The 14601-nt window shown below is 45.9% G+C and overlaps 1 protein-coding gene and 2 long non-coding RNA genes across 5 annotated transcripts in view; 1 reads left to right on the top strand and 2 right to left on the bottom strand.

Moving 5' to 3' along the window:
* Nucleotides 1-14601, top strand: part of TRIM44 (tripartite motif containing 44) — a 112406-nt gene that overhangs the window by 82966 nt on the left and 14839 nt on the right. The gene's annotated exons all lie outside the window — the stretch shown is intronic.
* On the bottom strand, nucleotides 748-9068 carry LOC139074310 (uncharacterized). Its single transcript, XR_011523812.1, has 3 exons — nucleotides 7843-9068; nucleotides 6770-6969; nucleotides 748-1250 (listed from the first exon to the last, which is right to left on the bottom strand). It is a non-coding gene; the product is annotated as an uncharacterized lncRNA (long non-coding RNA).
* On the bottom strand, nucleotides 11049-14335 carry LOC139074309 (uncharacterized). Its single transcript, XR_011523811.1, has 3 exons — nucleotides 14055-14335; nucleotides 13050-13167; nucleotides 11049-11333 (listed from the first exon to the last, which is right to left on the bottom strand). It is a non-coding gene; the product is annotated as an uncharacterized lncRNA (long non-coding RNA).

Here is a 14601-nt window from a genome sequence, read left to right on the forward strand (position 1 = left end):
AAATTTAAAAAGAATTTTTCAACAATAAATAGCACCTACTGAATGAGAACAAGTTGATGCTAAACCTGTGTATTTTCCAAAACTGCTTATCTGAAATAAAACAGAAATTACAATAAAAGCTATCATTATATTTACCTTGTGCCAGATATAATATTAAGGACTTTAATAAGATATCTTATTTAGTGTTCACAACTACTCTAGTATGTAGGTTTTCTTGGACCCATTTTACAGATGAGGATACTAAAACTCAGAGAGGAAAGTGACTCCCAAGGGTATGTTACCTACTTATCTCAGAACCTAGTCCTTCTCTTTTAGATGGTTATGACAGCTAGAAGATTAAAGAAAGATCCCAGCAGAGAGACTCCATTAGCCCACTTAAGATAGATAGGTTCATTCTTCCTTTAATCAGGTGGACAGGCAAGGCCCCTTCACTTTACAGACCACCCATACTAATACCTAATTAATGCAGGAGTAACAGATCCAACAGGTGGGGGAGAATGATGCAGACCTGCGAGGATTCACAGCCCAGCCCAACGTTCTTTTTGGTCGAAAGAACACTGGCTTTGCAGTCGGGCAAAGGTGGGCTCCAAATGTGGTCAAGTCACTGACCTCTCTGAACCTCAGTTTCCAGTCTGTAAAGTGGGTATCAAATGTCTGCTTCACAGAGATGCTGTCCGAATTGGATGAGAGTTATAGATAAGTACCTATTGTAATGCATGCTCATTGAATAACTTAAAAATATATATAGTTGTTTAGAAATGCCATTTTATTCCGTTTGTATTAGCAAAAGTTTTCCCAGGCCCCCGGAAGTGTTTTGGCCCCAGCAGGAGAGTGGTTGAAAATACAGCGGTCTGGAGTTTCCTGAAGGCAGCTCCAGTTTTTAGAACCAATTTTGCTGTTTATGGCCTGCTTTTCCTCCAAGGTAGGAGGGGGGCTGATGCTTTCCCTTCTGCCCTCCCTATCCTAGAGCTCTCCCCAAGTATTCTCTCACCTCCCTTTTCTGATTTCCTTAAGTGCTTTTAATGGCTGCTCCACACTAGAAAGATATCCCAGCAGGCATTCCATTTGTCATGGCGCTTGTTGCTTGATGTGAACTTGTGGCTGACCTCTGGGAAGGCAGTGGGGACTGGAGGAGAGAGCCAGGCTGTGCTCCAGCAAAGCAAGATGATGGGTCCATGAGCAGCTGGCAGGCAGCTGGAGGAGAGGCTCCCAAGATTTCTGACACCTTTTGCCACCTCTGTCCAGTGTGTCTGGAAATATAATGGGTAAAGGATTTGGGTATGGGTAAACTCCCACATTTTTAAACAGCACCAACGAAAACAAAGGTAATGAACACAGGGCAGGTAGAAGTGCATTTCAGCAAGGTCCTGTGTTATCTCCGTGAGGTGGAATGCAATGCCCTTAGGAGCTTCCTGCATGCACTAGAGCCAAGAACCATTATTCCACGGCCTGCCACCTGGGGGCCTAGACTGCCTCCTGCTTTTTTTAACCACCTAACTGTGACTGTCTTCACTAAGTGGGGGGTGAATAAGGTACAGGAAATGGAGGGAAAATGCAAATCCCTTATATCTTCATTTCGCAAATCTTAGACACACAGCTGCTAATCAGGGTTGTAAGGAGTAAGTCATAATCCATGCCCTTGAGCAGCAGTTCGCTGTCTAGAGGAGGAAATGCCAAGTATCATAGCAGATTAATAGCACCACCAGAGACGCCTGTGGTAGCGGGTGACCAGTGCCAAGGATTTCACATTAAGTGCTTGGTGCCCAATCTTGGGTGACTCTCTTCAGCCTCATGGGCTTTGCCCCAAACTGCCCGGCCAGGACTTCATACAGAGGTTTCCAGTGCCCACCACTGCTCACAGCCTCCAACCTGAGCTCTTCAGTCCTGCTCCACTTGCACTCCACTTCCTGGCCTTCCTTGACTCTCTGAAGTGTGGCCTTTGTAATGAATTATCCTCTTTGTGGACATGACTCACTGCTCAGGGCTGCCTCTCTTCCCCTCTTGCTGGCTCTGACTCTCCCCTTGCCTCCATGGCAACCATTCACGCATATTCTCTTGGTTAGGCTGCTTCTAGCTCACCTAGTCTCACCAGCTCTCAGGATCCTGCATTCGTGCCACTGTCCCAGGAACAGTATAACCACTAAAGTTCCCCTGTCCCTACAGGCAGGACACAGGCACTGTGAGTCTGAGAATGAAACGATGAATAGGCTCTGTGGGCTGGAGTGGTCAGGACAGCCTTCATTTATGATTTGGGTAGGGAAAGAGAAAGGCTATCGATATTCCAGGCTGGTGCAAGAGAGGTCCTTGTTATGACTTGTTAACAGCTGTTCAAACCGTCAGTATGAAGGAGGAGTTTAGAACTGGAGCTACCACAGAGATTTAAGGATTATCTGTGGATTTCAGTGCCATTACTGTTCTTTACCAGAGGGGAGGGGAGGGGGAGTTGGAATGAAGGAGAAAAAATAAAGCCTCTAGTGTGGAGTTATGTCAGATTCATGGAGTCATTCTTTTCTCCTCCTTCAGACAATTTTTAAATTCCTGTGCTAGGCCTAATTTGAGAGTCTGTCTTTGACCCCTAGCCAGAGTGCCCTTTACAGCCACGTTGTGACCATTCATTCCAATTAAAGTGAGTAAGAGCTAAGTGGGTGATTGTCTTGTCTTTCACTAGACGGGTGGTTCCCCCCTTGGTTGCTAGGTCCCTTCACTTAATCTAACCCCATTTCCACAGCCTGGTCTTCCCCTCCTCTTCAGTGGGCAAGAAGAGGCATATGATAGCCACTCCCAGAGTCCTTCGTCCCCCCAGGGCTCCGAGCCCTGTCAGAAATCAGGCTTAGATGCTAACAGCAACAACAAGAGGGCAATTACATGAGGTAAAGGACATGTTAACCTTGTTGTGGTAAACATTTCGCAATATATATGTGTATCAAATCATCACATTGTACACCTTAAACTTACCCAATGTTATATGTCAGTCAATTAGATCTCAATGAAGTTGAGGGGAAAAAAATCAGACTTAGCAGAGATTAGAAAAGCAGTTTGGGAAGGAAAAGAGCTTTCTCTTTCCAGCTGAGCATAAAAGAAGTTGTTCCATAGGCTTTTCTTAAACTTCCGTGTACAGAATTATCATCTTCTTTTTAACTTCTTTTTTTCTTTCTTGCATATACTTCAGCCAAGGGCTCTAAAAGTAGTTTTTAGAGAGGAGTGGCTTTATTGTCTCACAGCAAATGTCTTTAAATTTAAAAACAACCCCTAAAAGAATTTTCTCATCTTTTCCCCATCTTTTCAAAGATTAGCTGAAATATTTATTTTGTTGTCATTCCCTCCCTCCCACCCTTCTGTACTGGGCTCAGTGAAGACTGCAGCAGAAGGTTTTAAATGGTGAGTGGGTGAGTGGGTGGGGAAAGCAAAAAGGTCTGTACACTCTTTGTTAACTTCTCATGCTGGTGTAGGAGAGCAATCTGACTTACTTACTGTCCTACAGAAGATTTCATTTTGACTGGGACTCAGAATGTGAGAGCCTGAGAGACCATCTAATCCAGGAGGGAAGAGGGGAGCCAAGTCTGGTACCTGCAGACACTGTCTCACTCACCATGTCATGAGAAAAGCGGTTGCTTAATGAGCATTTACCATGTGCCATATGCTTTTACATTCACAAAGAACCTGTGAATCATTGACCCTGCTTTTCAGATGAGGAAACCGAGGCCCAGTGAAGGTTTGCCCAGGGGGACCCGGTTAATAAACGCAAGGACTGGATGCAAACCTTGGTTTCTCTGTGCTCCTCCTGCTCCTTTCAGTCTCGCAGCAGGGAGCCATCTGGATTGCTGGCAGATGCTCCTCAACCATGCAGCCTTAGAGGGTGACTGGGCCTTACTCCACCCTCAGAGGAACGCTCTGTCTGCTCTGGTGGGCCCTGCAATAGGCCCCTGGAGAGCAGTCACTTTCCAGGTGTCGTAAACAAACCTTATGACATCTGATTTATGTTGACACTAAGCCGTAAACGGCCTCTTCTGCGGATGGATGGAACAGGTCTGAATGGCAGGATTATGTCATTTGAGTATCACAAACAGACCTGGCTTCAGCAAAAACTAGGAGGAAGGAAGAATGTGTCTTTAATGATCTTTTATCTCCTTCCTCCAGCACCCTGTACTTACACCCTAGTCCTGGCCCTTTAAAAATTATCATTGCTCTTCACTGAGCAAAACTTAACCATCCGCCTCATCCCCTGAGCTTCTAAGATGACTGCTGGCTCACCCAGAGACTCCTCTGTGCTCAAGTGATTTATGATGGTCCCATGGCCTAGTCTTGTCTTGTAATATCTATGATTTTCAACTCTAGGGCTCAGGCAGAAGTGCAGTACTGTAGAATAAAGGGACGACTGTGGTGGGGTCTGTAGGTTTAATGGCCTATGGGGAGATCTTCTGAATGTGACAAAGGCTGTGGCTGCGTTTTACACGATGTCATGTTGGGTATCTGCTACTTCTTCCAGTGCCTAGGACAGCCCTTAGATTCAGAGCAGTGGGCTTTGTTCAGTTTTGAGATTGGGTGATGACATGCAAAGGATGGAGACCTGCAGTGTTCACTTCCTTTTCTGTCTTTGCTTCGGCTCTCCTGTTTGATGTATTCATGTGTTTCGGGTCATCTTCCTCTCTTCTGGCCAGACTAGTGCTCTCTCTCATCTGCCAGCACTGACCTGGAATGCAGGGAGAGCTTCTGGTAAGATTGACTGAATAGAGACTGGATGTGAGGTTCATGTCCTTGACTGTCTGCATCAAGCAGCCTTCCTCCCAAAAGGGGAAGATTCCCACAGTCCAGACCTGATGGCTGAATCATGAGCTTTTGGAATATCGGGAGTGGGGATAGCTTTCTTATCTGCTTCTCCATCTCCTGGGGAGACTCACAACAAGAGCGTTTACTGCAAGGGCAGGGATAGGGCAGAGTAATGAACAGGCAGAGAAGCAGGCCTCTGTCTGAACATTCCCTTTCACAAACTGCTCCACAGTTACTCTCGTCTCAAAGAAGATATGCTGGCAGAGATGCCTGAGCTATTAACTTGGCACAAGAAACCTCCTTGTAGTTTTCTGTTTCCCCATTTCAGAGCCCTCTCACGGCCTTAGACTCTTAGACAAGTGAGTCCGGCTCTGGCAAACAGGGAGTCCCTGGCTCTGCTTGGAAACAAGTGTCCATTCACTGCAGACCCCCAGCATCATACATTGGCACCTGATGTACTCTTCCAAGCTGAGTTTCAGACTCGTGCTGATGAGACCATCACATTTGAGCAGCCTGATGCCTGCTTCCCCCCACGCAGGCTTTATATTGAGTTACCACTGGGTGTTTGTTTTTTCTTTTTTCCCTCAAACATCTGTTTGTGCTGCCTTGGGGGATGTCACACAGAAGCCAGGCTGAATATTTTAAACATAGCCCTGTTCACATTTTGGAGTGCTCGCAGTGTGGTAGACGCCATATGGAGCTCTGTCACCCTTCTGTTCTGTTCCTTCCCATCCACACCCCCTGCATCTTCTTGGGAGACACTTCAAGCATGACCCGTGAAGATGCGCACTAGGAACTGCTGATGGGGTACTCTCTTTTTCAGTACTCGCTCACACTTCATCTCCATCCGTTCTGACTTTTCACAGCTCCCTGAACATGCTGAGCTGGTGCACGTCTTCAAGAGTTTGTTCAAGCTGTTCCCTCCACCTGGCATGGCCTCCTTCTGGCCCCCTAGTCTTCCTGGAAGACACCAATCCGTCTGTCAGCACTGATTGATAGTCTTTTCTGACTCTAGGTGGAATTTACCACATCTTCCTTCTCTCACAGCACATAGGCTGCATTCTCTGCCAGACTGTGAGTGCCTATCTGATTCCCCTCTGTAGTCCCCTCGCTGGCACATAGCAGGGCTCAGGCACTGTGAGGTGAAAGAGAGGTGACTGCCTTCGGGATGGGAGTAATATAAAAACAGTTGACTCGGTTGAGTGCTCATGAGTTGTTAGTAAGTATGCTAAACACATCACATCCATTATCTCATTTAATACTTGTATCAACTCTAAGAGGTGGATCCTGATAATTTCCCCCTCCGAAGTTGCCCCCCAACACACATGCACCCATTATTCTCTCTCCCAGCATCCTGCTTTGTTTTCTTCGTAGTACTTTCCACTATCTGAAATTATTTATTTGTTTACATGATTGTCAGTTGTCTCCTTCACTAGAAATTAAGCTCCGTGAGAACAGGGACCTTGTCAGTCATGTTCATTTCTGTAGTGCCAGCACCTCTTAAAATGTATTATGGGTGCTCAGTAAATATTTGTTCCCTGAAAGTGTGAACGAATGAATCACTCCCCACTTCACAGATAAGAAGACTGAGGCTTAGAGACGTTAAATAGCTTTGCCGAAGTCACACAGTTCAGAAGGGCTTGGATGGGAAAGTGGCAAAGTGGACGATCCTAGCAGCGTACTGCCTCCTTTAGGCGTTCTCCAAGCAGACAGATCTTACTACTCCTAGGAGAAAGGTCTGCTTTCCTGCGGGACATAGTTTCCGCCTTGAAGGTGAGCCTTCCCTCCTTTCACTTCACCGGCTAAATCCCTTCTAGGCCAAGGCAGGTTGTGAGAGATACTCTGTGCCAACTGCCTAATGCATCCTAAGAGCCAGGCATGTTGCTCAACACTGGGGATAAAATGGTGAACCCGGAGGCTGCCAGGGGACAGCAGGGGTCTCGCAGAGCAGCTTCCTCACTGGTTCCCTGAAGGCCGACAAGGGGGCATCGCCTCAGCTTACCTCCGATTTTGCTCTCTAGTGGGCAGGAGTGAAAGTCAGCTGAAGGGGCCGGCCCCGTGGCTGAGAGGGTCACTCCGCATGCTCTGCTTCAGCAGCCCAGGGTTTCGCTGGTTCATTCGGATTCTGGGCGCGGACATGGCACCGCTCGTCAGGCCATGCTGAGGCGGCGTCCCACATGCCACAACTAGAAGGACCTGCAACTAAAATATACAAGTAGGTGCTGGGGGTATTTGGGGAGAAAAAGCAGGGGGAAAAAATGAAGGAAGATTGGCAACAGTTGTTGGCTCAGGTGCCACACTTTTAAAAAAAAAAGAAAGTCCGCTGAAGCCTTGAAAGATAGTTTCTGTAGAGTCTGATTAGAAGGGCGTAAGACCTGGGGGCCTCTCACCTCAGGACAGATGGGATTAAAATGGAAACTAATATCTGACCAGGACAGGTGCTGTCCTAAGTCTGGGTGGTAGTGTCTTGGTGGCAGGCCCTTTTCCGTGACTGTTTGCCAGAACCCACAAGAAGCAAGTGAGAATCTGAGGCGCATGGCTAACTTGCAGCCAGGTTACGACAGGGAAGTCACAGACTGACTGTAGTTGTAAAAACTGAAAACATCTAGCTGTACCTTTTTTTTTTTTTCTTAAGAGACTGTTGGGATCCCCTGTAGCAGGGAGGAAGTTTTCTAGTAATTACTGTCCAAATTGGAGTTTGAGTCTGCAGAGGCCTTGCAAAAATCTTTAGCAATCAGCGGAGGTTACTACCTGTGCCACTGTGATGAGGCGTTACCAGTAACTTGGACAGGTAAATGCAGACGGGCTGCCTGCAGAGCCCCTCAAATGCCGCCTTCACTTGTCGTTAAGTTTTCTGCTCAGGGCTAAAACAAGGGCCAGGCTCTGCCTAGCTGTGGGACTTTGGGATAGCACTTCCTTTCTCAGCTCCTCTTTTTTCATCAGTAACATGGAGTGTTAATGCTATTGCACAGGGTTATTATTATGAAAACTGAATGTGAAAACGTTGGTGAAGTGGTGGCTAGCAAATAATAATAGTATAATAATAGTAGTAGTATCGATTTAGTGAGTACTTACACGCATCATCATCCTCATTTTACAGAGGTAGAAACTTTAGAGGCATCTCACCCAAGGTCGTACTGCTAATGTGTGCTGGAGCAGGGTGCTGAAGCCATGTCTCTGATCCTTAGTTGTTTGCTTTTTCCACTGTCTGTCTTTACTACCACAATAACCGCCCCAGCTCTGCCCGTTCAGGATCCGTGCTCAGCTGCTGTGTCATCTGAGGGAGGAGAGGAGCAGTGAATAAGTACGCCTTTACTTCCATCTCGGCCTGGAGGACTCTCTCCCTCCATAGACATTAGCCTGAGAGATGGGTTTCCAGAGTCTTGGAATCCAAGCCCGCCTCGCCCAGCTCAGAGCTCGACTATAGAGGCCTGGAAGTTGCCAAACGCGCAGCTGTTCTATAAGGAAGCCAGATGAGAACATTTCCTCAGGGAAGTGAATTGATTCTTCTGGTTTCCTTGCCTGGGGAGGGTTGGACTTGAGCTTCCTTCTGCTTGCCCTCAGTGACACAGTGTTCCTTGTCCATTGGACACGCCCATCCCTTAGCAATCAGTCTGAGTTGTTTGTAAGAGTATCACTGTTTATGATACAGCATTTTAATCCACACCTGTGGATTAAAGCCCCCAGTGGTTATATGTGCCTGGTGATTACAGTGACAGTTAGAAAAGAAACGGAGCCTGGGCTCACCTGTAGAAGCAGGCTATCCATGAGATTCCTGGAAGACCAGCAAGCTGCCACATTTTGCCTGGGAAGGCTTGGAAGGTTTCTGGAACAGTAATACTTTATGGGGTTGTTTTGATCATTTGTTCATTCAAAAATATTTATTGAGGTTTCATTGGTGCCCAGGTACAAGGATCAGGTACTAGTGATTTAGCAGGGAACAAAGTAGTTCAGGACTCTTAGCATCTCTAAGTAACTTTCAACAGTGATCAGCGCTGGGCAGACAGTACAGTTGTCCAGTGGAAGAGTGCGGGGATGGCGTGGCTGCTCTGGATTGCTCGGTCAAGGAAAGCCTCTGAGAAGGTGCCGTTGGAGCTGACCCAAATGTTAAGGAGCCATCATTCCAAGCCAGGAGAGCTTTTGAGACAGAACAGCAAATGCCTGAAGGCAGGAAAGCTAATATGGCTGGCAGGTGGCACGAAGTAGGTTAGAGAGGTAGCAGGGGCCAAACCACGTGGGGATTTGTGGGCCATGGGCTTTATTACTTAGGCTATAGGAAGCCATCAAAGGATTTTTAAGTAAGGCAGTGACATCTGTTGCACATTTTTAAAAATATTACTCTAAATGCAGTTGAAAACTAACTAGTGAAGCAAGGGCGGAAGTGGGAAGACCAGTCAAAAGGCAACGGCAGTAGTTCAAGCAAGAGATGGCGGTGCAGTGGGGGAGAGGACGAACAGGCACATGGAGGTTGCGCAGCACGAGTCATGAGTCAACACAGCTTGCTGGTGGACTCAGCAGGATAGGGAGGTGGTGCTTGTAAGATTTTGAGCATGATGATTGGCGCGTGTAAAGCACTCAATAAATTATAGCTGTTTACTGTCATTGTTAACAAAGGCCTCTCTTACCAAACACCAAGAGAACGGGCTTGAGAAGGAATCTTGAATCCTTTCACATGACAGTGTGATGCTTACAGCCCATGTGTGACCACGGTGTTAGCTCTTTTGTTAATAAATGGCATTCTTAGAGAAAAATGGAGCTAGCAGGTATGATGGTGCATTCAGAAACCAGAGACTCTGACTTTCAGTTGATCTCACTGCTGTCAACTCACCGTATGACTTTTTGCCTCTCTCAGCCTTGATTTCTTCATCTGTAACTATAAAATATATTAAGCACTTTTTATGTGTCAGGTACCATACCATGCTTTTACGTATATACCAAACACTCTGTGTACATTAATCCTCATTTAATCCTCCCAGCAGCTCTTCCAGGTACGTACTAAATTGTCCTCCATTTCTAAGTAAAAACACTGAACTCAGAATCCCACAGCTAGTGAATGGCAAAGCTGTGACTCAAACCTAGGTGTCTCTACTTAGACCCACGTTCATCACTCTCTGCGACGTGAGGGCTAGCACGAGGTCTTGGGAGTTGGTCTGCTTCCAATTTCCAGCTTTCTGAAACTTCTGGACCCCAGTTCAGGGTCATCATGGGACTCAAAACTACTGAGAACCAATCTGGGACACTTAAAAAAAAGCGTACTATTCATACAGAGGTTAGAGAATAGTGTCAAGTATGTATTTATTTATTGATCCTTTCTCCCTCTCCCTTGGGTAACTTGTTAGATACAGCAGCTGAGGCAACAGGAAATTTGAAGTCCGGCATTTTATTAAATCCTATGTTTATAATTTCTGTGGAAGGAAACTGCCTGAGAGAGATTTGGTTTCTGTTGTTCACTCACCAAGAAAAGATGAGGAAACTGGAAGCTGGGTCGAGTGGGTTTTCCGAAGGTGCAGGAAGCAGGGAAGGTAACCCTTGGGCTGTTTCTGCCTCTCACCCTTGAGCCCCTGGAGTTGCCTTGGCCCTAATGGAGGGTTTGGCAGGGTTCCTTTCATTCCTCACCAGGAGGTTGCCGGTTAGGAGGAACCCGCGGTGCTGGAGGAGGGCTGGGAGGCCAGAAAGCCGGCAGAAAGGCAGAGGCAAGGGAGCGCTTGCCACCCCGTGCCGTTTTCCTCTTGGAGTTCAGCAGGAAACCAAATAAAACGTGGACGTTATTTCAGAGAGGAGAAGCGCACACACACACAAAGTGTCTCATCCCCATAGACACTTTGAAACTGCCCTTCATTGGTAAAGGTGTGGGGAAAATGGGCATTCTCATACCTATGTGAGTAGTGATTGTAAATCAGCATAAGAGGATTTCTGGAGGGCGGGTTAACAATAATATGTCAAATGCCTTTATAAATACATATTCTTTGCTTGTTGGAGAATATCTGATTCTAGGACTGTGGCAGGAAATAGACAGGATGAGCCTGGAGCATTTTGTAGTGCCAGAAAGTAAGGAAGTGCTGAAAAAAAACCCCAACAAACCCCACATTGATGGGGGTATGTCAGGGGGCCACAGAAGCTAACTAAAAGAGCTCCCGAAGGCCAAAGCCAAGAATTTGAACAACAAAATTAATAAAGTAGTATTGGATTATAACCCAAAGTATAAAAATAAATATCCATGAGTATACTGCTATAAATAAATGATTGAATAAATAAATAAATAAAGGAGAAGAGACAAATCTCGTGTTCAGAAGAATTTCAGATAATTTATGCACATACTCTACCCTCAACGAGGGGAAGCATAAGTCCTCACTCCTTCAGTGTGAGTTCATAGTGGCTTCCTTCCAAAGAGTGCAGCGTGCGAAGGGCACGAGTAACTTCACAGTGGGAGACCTTCACCACGGCCACGGCCGGATGTGTAAGAGCAACATCAGCAGTGCGAGGTCACGTGCCCTTGGTAGGGTGCGATGAGGATGAGTCTTTACCTCTGCAGGTTTCCTTCTGAAGGCCCATAACCATGGCCTATCCTGAGAAAAACATCCGACAAATCCCATTTGAGGGACATCCTACAAAATACCTCACCAGTACTCCCCAAAACTGTCAAGGTCATCGAACACGAGAAAGGCTGAGAAACTGTCACAGCCAGGAGGGGACTAAGGAGACCTGATGACTAGATGAAATGTGGTATCTTGAGTGAAATCTGGAACAGAAGAAGGATATTAGAGAAAGACTAAGGAAACCTGAATCAAGAATGGACTAGTGTACCAATATTGGCTCACTGTAACAAATGCACGATACTAATGTAAGGTGTTAATAATAGAGGAAACTAGATATTGGAACCCTCTGTACTGTCTTTGTAACTTTTCTATAAATCTAAAGCTGTTCTAAAAATCAAAGTTTATTTTATTTTGTTTTTTATTTATTTTTTTTAAGGAAGATTAGCCCTGAGCTAACTACTGCCAGTCCTCCTCTTTTTGCTGAGGAAGTCTGGCCCTGAGCTAACATCCCTGCCCATCTTCCTCTACTTTATACGTGGGATGCCTACCACAGCATGGCGTGCCCAGCAGTGCCATGTCTGCACCTGGAATCCGAACCAGCAAACCCCGGGCCGCCGAGAAGCGGAACGTGCCAACTTAACCGCTGCACCACCAGGCCAGCCCCCAAAGTTTATTTTAAAAAAGAAAAACATGCCCTTTGACCCAGGAATTTCCCCTCTGAGAATTTTCTTTGGAAATAAGGATGGACCTAAAGATTCTTCCACGTGGACGTGTGTCACAGAGGTGTGGGTAATAGTGAAAAAGGAGAAATAATTTGTATCCAGTATTAGGTATGATAAGTCCATACAATTTAATTATGAATTATCATCTTACAGAAATATATTTCTTGGCAAGAAAAGGTATTCATGATTGCTAGTCGAGTGGAAAAAGCAGATTATGAAAGAGCCTGTGAAGTGTATATTTTTATATGTGCATGGAAGGAGGATAGGTAAATATATTTCAGTGTGTTAACAGTGATTATCACTGGTGGATAACACTATGGGTCTTTTTTTCTTTTGATAGAAACAGTACTTGTTTGTTATAGAAAATACAGATCAACAAAAAAGAAAAAGTTACTTTGAATTTTAAAATAAAGAAAGATGGAAATGATTCCATTATAAATCTAGTAACAGCAGCAACAGAAGACCCTGTCCTAAAGAAGGGAATTCTGGGAGCAGATGAGGCCTAGGCCTGCCTATGACTTCCGCTCAAGTATCTCCACATAGAAGGGCACTCCCTGAACAAGGCCTACTGGCACCTTTCCATCTTCCACAGAAACAGGCGCCACCCACACAGCCCCTGTGGAGTGCAAGAAGGGCCACCACCCACAAAATCGGGAAACAGGTTGCCAGGTGCCTGGAGATCGAGCTTGGCACTGTGGTCAGAGCGTGGCCCTGAAGCCACGCTGGAGCCCAAGCCTCTCTCAGAGATGGCCGCAGAGGTCTGTGGAGGCAGAGGCAGCTGTGAAGGCTGAGAGACGAACCCAGTGTCTGTATTTTCTTCTTCTAGAGTAAGCCTACCCAAACCTGGCATTTTTTTCATCTTAGAGAGAACTTGCATGTACCTTCCATCTCATTACAACAACCCTTGGAGGCAGGTATTATCATCCCATTTTTCAAGTGAAAAAAATAAGCCTCAGAGAACTTAAATGGCTGTCACTTCCTGACTGGGTAACCAGGAGTCAGAAGATACAGGTTCATGTCTCACCTCTTACCCAAGTCCAGTTTCATCCTGGGTTCTGAAGTCTGCATAATCGAGATCTGCCATTTACAAGCTGTGTACCTTGAGCAAGTCATGTAGCTTCTCTTGGCCTCAAATTTCTCATCTGTAAAATGGAGATGATAACACTTATCCAAAAGTTACTGTGAGGGTTTAGTGAGATTGTGTATATAAAGTGCTTAGCACAGCGCATGGAACATGGAGTCCGCCCTCTGTGAACAGTGGCTGTTACTGATGGAGAGAAGGTTCACGGGATAACGTAGAATGTGATGTGGGGAGAGAAGAGCCCTTCTCCTTGTCTTTCTGTGATTTGAGAAGATGATGCAACAAGGCTGGAGGCACCTCACACTTTATAAGAAGTATGATGAAGTGAGGATCCTGGGCTTTTGTTCATATCCGAGCTTTCTCCTGAGTCTATACAAGGAGCTGATCAAGCGGTACTGGCCATCAGCCTCGTGTTTGTGCCTGGGCAGAAAAAGCGGCGACAGATCTTGGAACATTTAGGCCAGCCTTTGCGTTGAGTTGGAGAGGAACGAGAAGGAGAGAGGTACACAGAAAGCGAGAAGAAATACGGTAGAAATGAGAGCTGATTCATTAGCTCAGCAAGTGTGTGTGTGGGGAAGGAGCTTAGCTCCCGTCTGGTTTGGGATTTTCCTGAATTTCACTTACAATGCCAAGCATCCTGAGTTCCCAGTTGAGGAAACTGGGCCCCAGAGTCACACAGCAAAGCCGGGACTAGAACTCTGAAGTCCTCTCATGTTTTTCTCAGTTAACCCGGCATAAACTGAGGACATTTTACTTTATATCTCACTTAGTTCCAAGGTGGCAGCTAAATATATGAGTTCTGATTCCTGCAACACAGTAACCCCCTCACTTTTAGCCCAGGCTGTGGGGCAGGTAACATGGGAGACAAAAGTTGCAACGCTGCCCAGTCTTGTGGAGGTGTATTTCTGGATCCGAGTCTTTGTCCCATCCCCCAGCCAAGTTACTTACATCCTTACTGGAACTGGGCAGCCACAGCCCGAGACGGTGGATCGAGACTCCCCAGCTCCCTGTGCAGTGCCTGTGGGGCTTCGTTTGTGGAGAATAGCAAGTCTGTCTTTTTGAAGATCGGCTGAATCTAGCCTTCCTCCCTTGTTCATACCTCTTACTCTATCCTCTTGAGATGAATAATTCTTTTATAGCAATAATTAATTAATTAATAGCCAAGGACTTAGCAGATATGAGTGATGCCAAATCAAATTAAGTTGTATTATATTCTCAGGAAAAGAAACTCTTAAACTTGCAAGGTCAGAATGCCTATCACTTCCTTTATTAACTTCCTCTTTTAAGCTTCTGTCTCTGGGGACAGCAGCTGAAAAGCTGTACTGCCGATCTACATGGACTATCTGAAAAACTCAGGCAGTGAAAACTCCTCGATCATAATCACTTTATTACCAGGTGTTTAGGGGCTGAATATGACTGGGGCTGTGGCATGCTTCTAATAACTCCTTCAATTTCACAAGCACCACCACAAGACAGAAAGGATTCCTCATTAGAC

This window comes from Equus przewalskii, chromosome 11 (genome assembly GCF_037783145.1).
Source record: "Equus przewalskii isolate Varuska chromosome 11, EquPr2, whole genome shotgun sequence".
NCBI lineage: Eukaryota > Metazoa > Chordata > Mammalia > Perissodactyla > Equidae > Equus > Equus przewalskii.